The sequence below is a fragment of the Equus caballus genome, chromosome 2, assembly GCF_041296265.1.
Source record: "Equus caballus isolate H_3958 breed thoroughbred chromosome 2, TB-T2T, whole genome shotgun sequence".
NCBI lineage: Eukaryota > Metazoa > Chordata > Mammalia > Perissodactyla > Equidae > Equus > Equus caballus.
The window spans coordinates 71,473,991-71,487,584 of NC_091685.1; the positions used below are offsets into that span (position 1 = coordinate 71,473,991).

Here is a 13,594-nt window from a genome sequence, read left to right on the forward strand (position 1 = left end):
TAAGGAGTAACCATATAATTAGAAGGTTACACCTACCCTGTGGAAGGAAACACAATGATAGAGAACAATAGAATCTGTGGATTAATTAGCAACACAGTGCTGGGCCTTGTGCAGTTACAGACTGATAAAACAAGTACATCAGACGGGCTCAAAAACACTTCCTGATTTCTGAAGCTGAAGAAAATTCACTGGGTTTAAGGCCAACTCTGAAATCTCGCTTCTGTCAAAAGAGCATAACCATGCAGCAGGCTGTATAGAGGTGACTTTGTTCTGGTATTTTTTCTTTGCACTCTATTTACAATTCTCAAGAGGAATTTTAAAAATTAATGAACTTTAAATATTATATGGGCACATATGTCTATCATTCATTTATTAAGTAAAATTTTATTGAGCACTGAGAACAAAGATACAAAGATGGTTGAGACAAGCCCTTGTTGTCATGTCGCCTACAATGTAGTGGAGGAGACGCAGGAAAATAAATCAAGGTTAGGTGTCAAAATGGAGAAAAGGTGTATGGTACAGGTGAAGTATTCAGGAGGAAGTCACCTTGGGGAGGTCAGAGGAGACCCAGCCTGAACTGGGTCTTGAAGAGGTAACAGTTCCCCAAGGCGTGGGCAAGGGGAGAGGAGAGACAAAGAACCAAGGGAACATGGAGGCGTGAATTCACATGATAAGTAATTCGGATTGGCTAGGATATGGGAAGCTAGGAGGCACTAGCTGGAGGCTAATGTGGAGAGGGAAACAGCCAGTTCAAGCCTGAAACTGAGACTTTATCCTGTAGGCACTCTGAAGCATTTAAGGATGTGTTGAAATATAATTTGCGTAAAAAGAAAAGTCTGAGGAGGCATAGAGGCTAGATTGGAGGGAACGCAGAAAGAAGATCCTTCTGGGAAAGATGATGGGGCCTGAAGAGGGCAGTGCAGGTAAAGGGTCCATATTGAGAGATATCTAAGGGCAGGGTGGACAGTGTCAGTCACCAGCTGGATGGTAGGGGAAAGGCAGATGGACAAAGCTGGGATAACATCCATATTTGTGGTGTGCAGAGAAGATGGGGGCACCAGTAACCAAGCTAGCATGTACAGGCAGAAGAATAACTATGGCTCGTGAGTTCTGTTTGGGACATACTGGGCTCAAGTTTCCTGAGGGTCACAGCACTTATTTGGTAGATTACATATAAGGGTCTGAACTCAGGGAGATATTTAGAACTTGTAGTTTGAGGCAAAGATAATATTCCAAATACTAACAAGTGGTATGAACAAATGGTTAGGCATAGATACCAATCAGAATAGGTGCCTGATCCACCAGAAAAGATCACAGCAATAAACAACTAGTGTAACCCATGTGCACACGCCAACTGAACACCGCCTTGGTACTGACAAGCACTGGAGTGGCTGAGAGTCCAGCGGGAGATGAGAAGGGAAGAGGCCACAGGACCGAACACCCACAATGGAGTGGTGCCAAGGAAAAGAACCTGGAGAAGGAAGATGAGAAGGAATAGTCAGAGAGGTCAGAGAACTAAGAAAGGTTCATATCACGAAAGACTGGGGAGCAGAAAGCATCAGATGGGGAGGAGTGGCAGAATGGACTATTGAAGAGATGTCTTACCCATCCTCTCCCAGGCTGGACTATTTGTGGTGTGGGTGTCTACCAGGACCAGGGCAAGTTTAAGAGCAATGCCCAGGTGGTACCAGTAACAATGGAGTTTCAAAGCTCAGAAAAGGGATAAGAGTGACTCCAGCACAAGTTAGGATTCTAGGAGGAAGTACTTAAGTAAATTTATTCTTCCCAGGAGTGATACCTAAAGACGGTGTCTCCCACTGTCCTGAAGCTGAAGGTGGGGGGAGCCTGGGTTTGAAATGAAGCCAACCTCCCTGAGGGTATTTCCCACTATTAACCAAGCCTCACAGGGCAGCTGAACTGCCTGCCCATCTTCCTCCTCTTTATACAGAAAACAGACAACCATCCCACTCACTTGCCTGGGCTCAATGAAAAGCTCTCTCTGGGTTCTTAAGTTTATCCATCTTGAGACTGTAAAATCTCTTTCCTGTAATATTTCTCCATTTCAGTCTTCTCTTCTGTAACAGAATATTAAAAGCAATTCCCCACACCTGCCTGAAGTGGATCGAAGATGGCATGAGAGCATTCTGCAGGTTCTCTGAGAACTGGAAAAGGGAGGCAGAAGGAAAGAGAGCAGAACGAATGCAGAATTGCCTTAAGAAAAAAGAGAATATAACTGCAGAATTATTTCAGAGTGAACATAAAGATTTAATCTTTGATAAAACAGGTGAAAATTTAACGTTCTAGTGCAATTGCAAAGAACGCTTATTAAGTACTTGAAAAGAAAGAAGATTTAGGTTTCCTGAAAGAACGACGGGCTGAAAAGTTCTTAGAGCTAAAATTCGAGATGCCATAAAACTACTGTTAAAATATGATTTCTAATTTCAATCTTTCAGGGCAAAATCAAGCTTTGATTCACTTGTAAGCCAGATCCCACGCACTCTTCCTCCCAAGGAGGGCCTAGGCAGCGGCAACCTGTCCACGTGTCGAGGTTATCCTGCACCACCAGAGCCCGTCTCCTGACCTTCGATGTCGTGATGAGCGAGCGCAGCTCCATCAACCTTGGGCAACGAGATGCACCCGCGTGCGGCAGCCTGGCACTGCCCCGAGCATGCTCAGTCCTGTCCTGACCCACTTCTGCAGGTCTGCGCTCCGGGCAGGAGGTCGCAAGCGCTACTTTGTTTTGTTTGCCAGGGATAGAGAGAAGGAGAAGAGAAACTGGGAGTCGTTGAAAGCCTCCTCTCTCCTTGACAGCAATCCCTGACCCGGCGGCGGAACATGCCCAGTCTGGCTGCACGAGCCACCAGGAGCGTTCGTGTGTAAGGTCCACCTTTCCGGGTTTTGCAGCAACCGAAGGAGAAGGGGAGGTACCGGAGTAAAAGGGTCGAAGTGGGCGTGGCCAAGGGGCGGGACGAGAGGAGCCAGGGAGGAGGAGACCGGTCTCGGTCCCCGAAATTGACTGTCTCTCGCAAGTCTTAAAAAAGAAAAAAAAGGCTGCTTACATTGCAGGGTAGTGCTGCCAAACTTCTGTTCTGCAGGCGTTCTTTATAAATTTAGAATAACCTATCTTTCCTATTAAAAAAGCATCCTGTTGTTCATTAGAGAAAACTTAGAAACTACAAATAATCAAAAAAGAAGACAACTTAAGAATCCCTGGAAACCTCCCAGTCAGAAGCCACCAGTGAACGTCCTGCCGTGTTTTCTTCCAGTCTCTTGTGTGTGGGCTTTAGACTAGACAGCAGAGACACCCGGGGAGGCCTGCGAAGCTTTTGATTGCAACGCGGCTTGACAGACGGCCTTGGAGACGGGGTAGGTTCGGAGGTCGGTTGGTTGGTTCTCCCTCGTGTCCCAGGATGGGATCCGGAGAAGCCTGTTCCTGGGTGTCTCTGAACACTCATGGGACGCGACGCTCAGAAAAGTTGCCGTGGAAGCCCCGGGAGCGCCCCGCCCCCGACAATTATCAGTCACGCTGCCCAAGCGCGACCGCGTCGGAAGTAGGCGCCCTGCGCTCCAGTAACAGCCGCGGCGTGCCGCAGCGGAGCCCCGGGGCCCGCGGAGTCCCGCCCAGAGGCTGCGCGGACTGCCCGGAGGGCATCCCGGCACGCTCGGCCCGCCCCTCTCCTCCGCGGGCGGAGCCGCCGCGCCCACGGGTTCGCCCGCGCCGCCGCTCCGCCCCCCGCCCGCGGCTGCCGCGAAAACCCGGCGGCGACACACCGCCCGGCCCCAGCCTGCGCGCCGCCCGGCGCGCCGCACTGGGCATGCTCGGCACCGGCCGGCTCCGGCTCCAGTAGGTGGGAAGCTCCGCACTCCCGGCTTCCCGCGGCGCAGCCCGCATCGCTGCGAGGCGCGGGCGAAGGCGGCTCGCCCGCAGTAGGCGCTGCCGCGCGTCGGGTGTGGAGCGCGGCGCAGCGGCAGCTCGCAGGCTGGCCATGGCGAGGGGCGCACGGCGGCCACCTGAGTGGCGAGGCGGCGTCAGGTTGGCGGGGGCGCCGGCGAGCTGGGGCGGAGGGGCGCAGGTGGCAGGGAGCCCCGCACGGGGTGGGCGGCCGAGTGGCTGCCGCCGCCGGGGCCGCGGAACTTTCGGGCGCTTGGGCTGGCGGAGGCTGCGCCGCGAGGTCCCAGCAGCGGGCTCCTGGGGGTCGTAGGATGCTTCGAGATGCTTGCGGGGCGGGACTTGGGGATCGGCGGGTTGGGGCTAGCGCGTCTCAGCCTTGTGCCATAACCTTCCTACGGCGAGGAGCGCAGTGTCTACCGCGCGCTGCCGAGGAGATTCCCGGGTCTCCGGGAGGAAGGGGAGCCAAGGAGCGGCGGGGGCCTTCGCAGACTCCAGATCGTTCGAGTCACCGTGACTCAGTTTCCCCGGGACGGAGGGGAGGGTGTGCTGTCCCGGGCCCCGAAAGCCCTGAGTGCGGGTTCCGCGTCAGGAGCCGGGAGAACACGCGTCCTGATGCTGCAGGAGTGCGGGAAGCTGTGGGCGCCGCGAGCCGCCGCCTCGCGACTGGAGCTCGCAGAGTTTGTCGCATTTGACTCCAAAGGAAGTTGACATCGAATTGCTTCATGGCGTGAAATGGGGAAACGTGCTTCACGGCTTAAAAAACAAAATAATTGCAGAGCTGGTTTATTTTAAGCTCGACCGTTAACCTGCCTTCGCCTCCAAAAACTTGAGCTTGCAAGTTGAAAGATTTATTAAGCAAGCTAGCAAAAAATGAAGAGTGTTTGCAGCTCCATTATCTGCTCACTCTGTAGAAAATAATCATTACGGTTGAATTGTCTTTGTTTTTAAGGATACTTGTTAACAGAAAAGTTTGGTTACTGTGGCAATCTTTATTTTGCGTTATCTTAGCTTTCTATTAGGAACTTGGAAACCGAACGTTGTAGAAGCGCAATGTTTCTGGTAAAGTGTTCTCACATTTGTTTCTAGATGAAACACATTTTTTTTCAGTTGCTACTATGCTGAACATAGTAAAATTTTTCAGGATGAAATGCAAGATGGAAGGAAATTCATTTTCAGGAGAGAGTAAGTTAGAACAATGTGGTTCTACTGGTATTTTACTTGTACAGAAAATGCAACTTGTAGGTCCCACTGCGATTTCCAGTGTTGGTTTTCCTAAAACATTGCTACCATTCCCACTCGTAGGATTATTGGATCTCTTAGGAGCAAGGGAAACAATCCTTTTTTTAGTGGGAGTGAGTTCCACCTCTAAGTAAAGCTAAATTTTCAAGCCTATTTTCATAAGCACCACTTAGTGGATTCATTCACTTTTTTTATTAAGTTTATTACGAATCTTCTGGTTTGGGTTCTTGGTAGAGCTTAGTAGACTTTTGAGGTGCACTGACTTTTCACTGGGTTATGAATAACCTTTAATGTTTGTTCTTGCCTGAGGTAGCTCCAGCTCTGATCCCAGATACTCTGGGTACCCAGGTGGTCTCTGTACTATGCCTGTACATAACAGAGATTTAATAGCAGGAAAGGCTTGAAATGTCAAGACAACAACAGCAATAGCAACAACATGCTTACTCTTTCTACAGTTTAGACCTACAGTCCTCCATTTTAACCAAATAGTTTGGTTGGTGGTGTTCATTGCTCCTAAATGTATTTGTAAATACGTTTCTAGAAAAGTTTAGAAACTTGAGGAATCCCAACACAAATATTAAGAAATTGTGCTTCCCTTTTCTATAAAAACACATCACGTTTAAAATCTGCCATGAAGTACTGCATGTATGCCAACTTATCTGTGCAGCAGCTCTCGTGTTCTCAGGCTGCATTCCCAAGTGGAAGTCAGTACGCTCTCCCCTCAGCCTCGGGTTTTTCCTGACCTAGAGGGAGCAGCAAGGCCTTAGTTTCCCCTTTGTGAATGGTGAGGTTTAATACAGATAAAAGGGCCCTCTTTTGCATCTAAAAATCCTAACTATTTTTTCAGTGTTAGGAAAGAATGAAATTTAACAAAAGGCATTTTTAAACACCGCTCATAGCTTCAAGACTTCCACGAGAGAAGGGAGTCTGCTAACCGGAAACTAACAAAACCAACAGGATTTAGGTTGAAGAGGGGTTTTATTATTCCTGATGAAGAAAAAAATAGCAAAGTTGACTTTGTATTCGAATTAGGAAATAGGTGATGATTTCTGCTTTTTTGTACCTAACTGTTGGGTTCTTGCAATTCAACTGCTGGGCCCATAATTTTTAGTTTGATTTCCATGTCTTTAGATTCTATACTGTATGATGGTGTTAGTGACATTAGATATTTATAGGAAACTGTTGCCTTTAAAAATAGATCTTGCCCCTCCCCCGTTCACCTGACCTTAATTTATTCAACTCCTTGTTTGGCTTGCAATTTAAATACTTGAGGCTATTTAAAATTTGTTTAATTTGAACTTTTGGGTCTATTTTTTCAATGCAAGAACTTCCAGATACTGAAATACCCAGTAAGTATTGTGGTAAAGTTGCTTTCAACCTCCAACATGGTACAGTTCAGATTTGTTACATGAGTGTCATTTTTTTGGAATTCAGAATCATGCGGATAATATCACTTCCCTAACTTGACATCTAACCAAGCACTTGGGGTGTGGCTTGCCCTTTTCTAGCCAAGCCCAAGAGGACACTTAAAACTTTGACATTTTGTGATCCATGGCAAATGGCATTAAAGTTAGAAATAGCCTTAGATGCAAACAGTTTTATTTTTGGTGTTTTAATTTTTAATTTTGGTGTTGTAGGGGAGGAAGAAATAGTCCTCTGTCCTCTAGGTGTTTCTGGCTGGTCTAAGAATTAATTGACATGAGACAGAATAACAGGAGAAAATCAAACAAATTTAATAACCTGAGTACATGGGGGAAACCCAGGAAAACTGAGAAACTCATTAAAATGCCTGAAGCCACCACTTATATACCTTCTTTGGCTAAAGACAAAGGAGGATGTGGTTTTGGAATTCAAAGGAGCAAAAGGTAATTCACATGGAGATGGAAAAGCAAATGTTTGGTACACAAATGTTTGCCAAACCTTGCAAAGACAATGGGACCTGGGGAAGACTTTGACCAAATGGGCCTTGCTTGGTTCCTCCCTATCTACCATTATAGTTATCTGTGGTGATAACTCCTTCCTGAAACAGGCCTTCTATCTTAAATTCTTTTAGGCAGTTAGAGAGAAGGTCAAAGTTTCTTTCTGATTCTTTAGTTCTTAAAAATAGTGAAGCGGAAGAAACACATTTGGGGATGGTAAATTCTGATCCCCCATACTATTATACCTCCCTGGAATGGTTAAAGGATTGGGGGGGCTGGCTGATTATGTGATAACCAGTTAAGAGCTGTCACAGCTAGTTTCTAAGTTATACTCAAAACAGAAGTCCTGTGAATTCATTGGTTGTGCCTGTGCCTACACCTGAGGTCTTTACTCATTAAGTATCACGTTCATTTTTCTTCCCCAATCTTTTCTGGTTAGGCCCTTGAGGCGGCAAAAACAAATAAAACTGGTGACTCATAATCTAGTCAGAGACATGCTTGAGGACAAATAAACTACGGTACAAAATAAGTGCTCCAGGAGAGGTGTATGTACACAACTAAGGAGACATAGGAATGAGCTTCTTGAGTTGGAGGAGGAGGGGGCCTCATGAACACAGTGATATTAACATAGAATCTTAAGGAATGCCTAAGGAATTGGTTAGGAGTCTTTTAAGCATAGAAGTGGACTCTCCAGGCAGAAGAAACACCATTATGGTAGTTAGAATAATGCCCCCCAAAAATAATATCCCCTCTGTGACTTTGCAGATGCGATTAAGTTGAGGATCTTGAAATAGATTATTCTGAATTATCCAGTGGACCCATGAGATGTAATCATGAGAGTCTTTATAAATGAAAGAGGGAGGCAGAGGTCAGTGTCACAGTGTTGTCATGTGAGAAAGACTTGTCTGGCCATTGCTGACTTTGGGGAAGGAAGGGGGCCACAAACCAAGGAGTGTGGGCAGCCGATAGAAGCTGGCAAAGGCTTGGAAACAGATGTTCCCCTAGAGCTTACAGAAGGAACCAGCCCTGCCAACTCCTTGATTAGCCCATCATGACCCATGTTGAACTTTTAACCCACAGAACTGAAAGCTCATAAGCAAATTTGTAAGTCACTAAGTTTGTGACTTGGTGCCATAGAAAAGAGCCGTAGGAAGCTAATACGACCATATGCAAAGAAAGATTTTGTATTATGGAAAGATGGACAGGGGCAGGAGAAGGGGAATGAAGTAGTCCTTTCGTTGTGATGAACTCGATATTATGCAAGGACTTTATCCTGTTATGGATCAACTCTGGGAAACCAGCTAAGGATTTTTAAACAGGAATATGTAATGAACAGACTGCTGCCAGATTGATTTGTCTTCCTAAGAAAGCCGTGTAGAGCTGAACCCCAAGTTTCACAGGGCAGTTTGAGAAAGGGTGTCTCACCAGAGGTGGTCAGTGATGGATAGAGATCTGGAACCAGCATGTTATATAATTCAGTTCTCTGAATTGATCTGAAATAACATTTGAGTGCATGTGTGAAATAATAGCATAAGAAAATTTTTATTTACAGTTTAAGAACGTCATAGAAAGTAAAACACAAGGGCCAAGTCACATTTTGACTTTTTTTCTGCTCGTTGTCCTCTTAGCCGGCAGCTGCTCTGCTGCACATGCAGACGTTAGCAGAGAGCTGTGAAAGCTCAAATTTAACATAGTTAACTTGAGAATGATGCGATGTCACCTAGGCCAACTCTGACCAGTTGGTTGTAATATTGTGGGCTTGTACAGGCTCCACTAGGAAATGGTCACAATCCAGTAGCAGTGTTTGCCATGAGCTCCATATTTGGCGGGGACGGGTGCCAGCCCCTTATTCAGTCTCTTTTATGTACAAAGGCTTAATGTCTATCCTGTAAAAACTTATAGTCTGGATGAGTTGACATCTCTGTATGTCTGGAAAATCTAAACTGAAGAAATCTTCTTGGGGCCGGCCCCGTGGCCGAGTGGTTAAGTTTGTGCGCTCCGCTTCGGTGGCCCAGAGTTTCGCTGTTTCGGATCCTGGGCGCGGACATGGCACTGCTCATCAGGCCACGTTGAGGAGGCATCCTACATGGAACAACTAGAAGTACTCACAACTGAAAATACACAACTATGTGCTGTGGGGAATTTAGGGAGATAAAAGCAGAAAAAAAAAAAAAAAGATTGGCAACAGTTGTTAGCTCAGGTGCCAATCCTTAAAAAAGAAAGACATCTTCTACCTTAGTGATACAGGAGTGGCTCTGAATTGAAACTAAACTATATGTGAGAAAAAAATTAGGAGGAGGAAAATACATTTTTCAGACGACATGGTAAATGAAGCCCTGGGCTGGCAAAGTCTGATACTGGAAACAACAGTAAGACTTGATTAAGATTTATCTTAATAAAAACAAAACAGTGTACCTATATTGTGTAGCTCTATTTGCATAACTAAGATTTTTACCCAAACTTCCATATATAATCATGTAATAACTGTTGTTTTCCACTGTAAGGGACCGGCTTAGTGTAAACCATTCCCTTTTTCTTGGATCTTGATCTCTGGGATACATGCCCCTAGTTCTCTCCAGGCTTGCTTTTTTTTTCCCCCTCTGTCTTTGAGGGTTTTCACTCTCTTTTTTCTGGGTTCTAACCTTAGTCTTCTCATCTTGTGGCCTACTGCGTTCCTTCTGGGTGAGTTTTTTTTCCTGACTGCATCAATAGCCCATACACCAATGTCTCCAAATCTGTGTCTTCAGATAAGTCTCTATCAGCCATTCATTAATTCATCAATTAATTCAACAAATATTGATAACCTGCAAGCTTATAATCTATTGGAGGGATAGATGTGCCAAAAATCAGTTACAGTGAAAATATGAAGTTACGGGTAAAGGTCAGTGAGAAAAGGAGTGTCTGGGGCTACCTGGGGAATCTTAGAGAGCTTTTAAACCAAGACTTGCTAACCGCTAAGTAGGGGTTTGCCAGATGTGCAAGGTTAAGAATGGCAGGATGGCCAGCTGGAGGCACAAAGGTGTTGTGGGGGCTACAGGGAGCTCAGGAAAGGGTACTTGATGGGGGTGGGGGGAAGCTCCAGAGATGAGGTTAAAGAGGTGGATGGGAGTCAGACCATGAAGCATCATATATGTGCGGCCAAGGACTTTAGTTTTATGCTAGTGACAAAATGAAGACATGGAATTTGTTTTAAATCAGATCTTTTAGAGTCAGCTAACGTCAGCAACAACATGGTATGTGGATTAGAGGCAGGCAAGACTAGAGGCAGGTCAGTGAGGAAGGAGTCTGTTAGAGTGATGCTGGTCAGCGATGATGAGCACGTAAACCAGGGACAGACCAGGGACGTGGTAGACATGTGGGCACGGAAGGCAAGGGGGCGTCTTAAACAACTCCCATGTAATTGGATTATCTCTCTCAGGTCCGCAGAAGGGTGGAAGGCACACCCTATCAAAAGAATCACAACCTTAGAGCAGCTCTCGAGGGCTCTCCTACCGAGCACAAGGCTTTGCAGTACCAGAGACACTAACTTCCTCTGCTTGTGCTTAACCAGAGGGAGCTAAAGCAGCAGAGGAGGAGGAAAGCCCAAATGCAGAGCTGTGTGTGAGGGAAGAAGTCAGAAGTTCATCGTCACAGGGCACGTACCTTGTAAAGGAGGCATCAAAGAAAAAAAGAAGAATTAATTCCCTGATGGTTCTCCAGCTTCTGAACAGAGGTGTTCAGGGCTTGTTAGTGAGACTGAAATGATATTGGTGTCGGGTGGACTTCCCTAATTCCAGATTAGAAGGTAACTCGTGTAGAAGCTGGGCTGAAGTTGACTCTTTGTGATCAGTGGAAAAGAAGCTTGCTGAGCAGATGCTTAAATATAGTCCCACTCTTTCCGTCCATTGAGGGGAAAAAAAAAGTGTAAGGGAAGGTTTTTCTCCTTAAGGAAGTAAATGGGTTGGGATGAAGTGCTCCAGAATTACCCATCGATAGGGCCCACCCAGTTCAGACAGGGTGGAGGGCCCAGGCTGGGGCTAATTCACATCATTCTCATCAGTTCATGCAGTACCTCCCCTAGACGAGATGGGATGCATCTATTCCCAAGTCTGTACTTTCTGTCCCCTCTAGCGAGAGCTCTTTAATATCTGTGGCATTGGGAACCGTCCCAAGTTGACCAGCTAACTCCTTTCTTCCCAGAGGCCTGGCTCACCTGTAAAGAAGTAGGTAGATGCACAGTGACTGTGCTCTCTTGAAGATGCAAACCCACGTTCCCTGGTCCTCAGCAGGGGAAGGTCATGAGTGAAGACTGCATTAGTGCTTGGTTCCAAGCTTCACCCAGGACTTCCTTCTAGGTCTTTACACGTGGCGGGGGGGGGGGGGGGGGGGGGGGGGGGGCCTTAAACATCTAGAAACCATTGAACTTTCTTGCTTCTCAGCTGCTCTTGTTAATTTCACTTTGTCAATTTCTGCCTCCTTGCTAAAGCGGGCCCTGGGCTACATTGCCTCCTTACTGGCCATGGCTGCACTTCTGCTCTTGCCCTCTCCCAGCACACCTTTTTGTCCTTCCTATTGACAGTCCCAAGTTGGAGACAAGGTTTTTTCCTTCAACATTAGGACAACATTAGATTACTTGGTCTCTGAGTGAGTCTAGTCCTTGTTAGACGTCCCAAAGGTAACATGTTTTTCTCCATTTTAAAACACTGTCGAGGAACTTGAAATTAATTTCCAGAAAACGTTTGAGTATTACCAGTCCTTTGCTTTACTGAGGGCTGAGCATTTCTCCTTGAGTATCAGAACCCAGGACCTACAGTGGACTTTTGATTCCCTCCTTTCTTTGTAGGGCGTGTCATCTCTACCTCCAGGTTATGCCTGTCTCCCTTCTTTCACTGGGGTGTTAGTTTTTACTTCCTAAGTAATGGATCATCTGTCCCAGAGTCCTCTTTATCATTTCTCCTAAAAAGCCCTAGGGGCCTTCTTATTAAATAGAATTTCTGGAGGAGTGTCCTACTATCCCAGACTTCTTGAGATGGGCATGCCCAGCGGATCCACTGCATAAGTCTTGCTAAAACACACTGTCACAGAGATTTTTGTTTTTAATTGGCATGCCGTGTTTATTTCCACCTCTGCTTGTCTAAACGAAGCCTTTACTCCTGCTGGGGAAACTGTCCTTTCTCCTTTATTCATCCTTCAAGACTTGGCCAACCCCAGGGAACATTCTGTGACCTTTCCAGCTGGGCCTCTTCTGAATTTTTGTGGTATTTACCCAGTTTAGTGCTTAATTATGTTTTGCTTTGTATGCAGGTATCATCAAGATTCTAAGCACCTGTAGGGGAAAGATCTGATCTTAAATTTTTTTTAATCCCCGCGGCAATTGGTACTAAACTGATAATAGTAGCCTCAGAAATACTTTGAGTTCTGCTTAATTGATATGACTGGCTCCTAACTGTTTTTATCACTTATATGAATCTGACTGCCCAGCTGAGAAATCATTGAGAACACCTAGAGAGTATGCTCAGCCTAGCAGGGCTTTCTCCCATCAAAGCCAAAAGAAAAGCAAAGCTTCCTTCAAAAATTCTGTATGGAGGGGCTGGCCCGGTGGTACAGCGGTTAAGCACACACGTTCCACTTCTCGGCAGCCCGGGGTTCACTGGTTCGGATCCCAGGCACGGACATGGCACCGCTTGGCAAAAGCCATGCTGTGGTAGGCGTCCCACGTATAAAGTAGAGGAAGATGGGCATGGGTGTTAGCTCAGGGCCAGTCTTCCTCAACAAAAAGAGGAGGATTGGCAGTTAGCTCAGGACTAATCTTCCTCAAAAAAAAAAAAAAATTCTGTGTGGAAAGCATTGAACCCATATTTTCAACTTCCTTCTGGTGTTTTGTTAAGATAATTTATTGAAAACGATTTAACTTTAGGGGAAGATTAATCTTGGGATATGCACTAAAGCCACCCAGAAGATTGTCCAGATCCAACCAAATTTTGAAAAGTATTGCTCTTATGTACAAAATTTTTAAATAATAACAATATTTTTAAATTATTGCTTTAAAATGATAAGTGTGACACTTTGGACATCCATGGCATCTAGACACTTCGCCTAAGCTGTGGTATTCACTCATTGATCGCTGTGTACAGGTTACAAGAGCCCTGGAGTGAGAGTCAGAGGACGTGGCTCTCGAGGGGCTTCTCGTGGGTCTCTGGCTTGGCCTTCGCTTCTTTCACTGTCCATGTGGACAGAACCGCACAGGCCTGCCCATGTCAGAGGATGACTTTGGGGCTCAGATGGGATAACATCTGTGAGAGTGTTTTCTAAACCATAAATGCTAGGTGAGCCTAAGAGACATCGTTGTCATGCTCTTAATAAGAAGTAAACCAAGTAGAGTTTGAATTGCAGGATCTCTTCTGACCTGTTTTTCACTAAGATCCGGTCCTTAGTGAGAGTCTATTAAAAACACTTGGCATGTGTGATTCAGAGAACTGTTCGTTATGCAATTCCACTTTGTGATAATGGGCTGGTAAAGGAGGAAGGAGGAGAAGCTTTTTAAACTACCCTCTCCAGTTATTGA

General features: G+C 45.9%; 1 protein-coding gene across 7 annotated transcripts in view; it reads left to right on the forward strand.

Annotated features, from left to right (window-relative positions):
* Positions 1-2,749: 2,749 nt before the first annotated feature.
* Positions 2,750-13,594, forward strand: part of MFAP3L (microfibril associated protein 3 like) — a 42,692-nt gene continuing 31,847 nt past the window's right edge. For 2 of the 7 annotated variants that reach the window (XM_070257150.1, XM_023636304.2), the window contains exon 1: positions 3,897-4,033. The gene's annotated coding sequence lies outside the window, so the exon portion shown is untranslated. Of the gene's footprint in view, positions 2,877-2,970; positions 3,367-3,739; positions 4,034-13,594 lie in introns of those variants that run through there. The other 5 variants (XM_070257138.1, XM_005607725.4, XM_070257144.1 and 2 more) reach the window with 5 other exon arrangements.